The 1450-nt window shown below is 38.4% G+C and overlaps 1 long non-coding RNA gene across 1 annotated transcript; it reads right to left on the bottom strand.

Moving 5' to 3' along the window:
• Nucleotides 1-212: 212 nt before the first annotated feature.
• On the bottom strand, nt 213-1178 carry LOC142775670 (uncharacterized). Its single transcript, XR_012886908.1, has 2 exons — nt 1149-1178; nt 213-408 (listed from the first exon to the last, which is right to left on the bottom strand). It is a non-coding gene; the product is annotated as an uncharacterized LOC142775670 (long non-coding RNA).
• Between the last annotated feature and the right edge of the window lie 272 nt (nt 1179-1450).

The raw sequence follows: 1450 nt of genomic DNA, 5'->3' as shown, positions 1-1450 counted from the left end.
TCAGAAGTTACGGGAGCACCTTATGGCGCATGCATTTGATGCATAAGTTGCTCGCCTTGCAAATTCTGGCTTTCCGAGTGACGTGATTTGCTCCTTGTCGAAAAAACTTATTTCAAAGATCGAGAAGTTTAATCATTGTGATTCTAGTGCACTAGAAATTAGCAAGAAAAAAAGGCAGGCAGTTATCCCATACATACACAGGATAGCACATGGTTTGAAAAATGTTGGTGCTCGTTATTGCATAAACATGTCATTCTCAGCACGTAATAAAGTGCATAATGTGTGTACTTTGGTGGATAGAGCATTGTGTCAGCAGCCAGGGAAAGGGAACAAATGTGTCTCCAGTCATGTCCACAGATATGCTCCTTGCACTACTGGCGTGGTTTATGGGATTCCACTGTCTTGCAGCTGCGAATATTTAGGTGAAATTGGGCATCACATAAACGTGTGCTTAAGAGAGCATGGGCTAATGCCATTAGATGCTAAAATCACGTCTAATTTGGCAGCTCGTTGTAGGCCATGTGGATGTGTGCTCAGGGCTGGGCAGAGATGCCTGAAAAAGTATTCCGGAATGCAGATATCGAAATGTGTGGTTTGGAAGCATAAAATACAGATACTGAGATAAATTTGTAATTCATGTGACAGGATATTTCAGAGATACATTTGCAAAAAGACAAAAAAGTATTCCAGAATACATATACTAAAATACTTTTGTCTATGTCGGGGATAGTTATACTCCATACAAACATTTGTTATGTGCAGCATAATATTTAAAATGTGCAGCACATTGAAACTTGCAAATTAAATTGATTTATTATATTTTCACCATTCTCCGAGTGTCATTAAGGCATTACAAAGGATGCTTACACTGCACATAATTGCTAATAAACACATATTTACAGATATCAGTTGCAATAAAAAACTATGCCATATGAGAGCATCAGTCACACGCATTGTACACTGAAATCTGGAACTCGACAGCAACACTATTAGTTATGCTAGAAGGAGCATAGTTCAAGCGAAGTGCTGGAACCATAAACAAACGAACTTCCAGTTGAAGGTTTAGTGTTTTCTAGAAACATCTTAGAAAAGGCAGAAAGAATTAAGAACGGACAAAACAAGGAATGCGAAAGGAAACTCAAAAAGACCTCTTTCGAATCGCTGTTTGGCCATGCTGGTGTTTTTCAGAAATGCTCTGCAGAAAGAAGTATTGTAGATGGCACACGGCACAAAATTCTCTTTGGGTGGTTTGTGGCTTCCGCAATAAGCTCCAGTTTTTTAAATGGGCGCTGCAAAAGAAAAGTAAAAAAAAAACGAGAAAAACAAACACTACTCGTTCAATTGGCATGAGGAAATACATTTAAAAAATGGCGCCCATTGTGCAGTATACAATACTCCTCACAATGAAAATATCTGTGCTGGAATTCAATATAGCAGTATAACATTGTTG

This window comes from Rhipicephalus microplus, chromosome X, assembly GCF_043290135.1.
Source record: "Rhipicephalus microplus isolate Deutch F79 chromosome X, USDA_Rmic, whole genome shotgun sequence".
NCBI classification, from domain to species: domain Eukaryota; kingdom Metazoa; phylum Arthropoda; class Arachnida; order Ixodida; family Ixodidae; genus Rhipicephalus; species Rhipicephalus microplus.
This window is presented reverse-complemented; position numbering and strand designations above follow the sequence as displayed.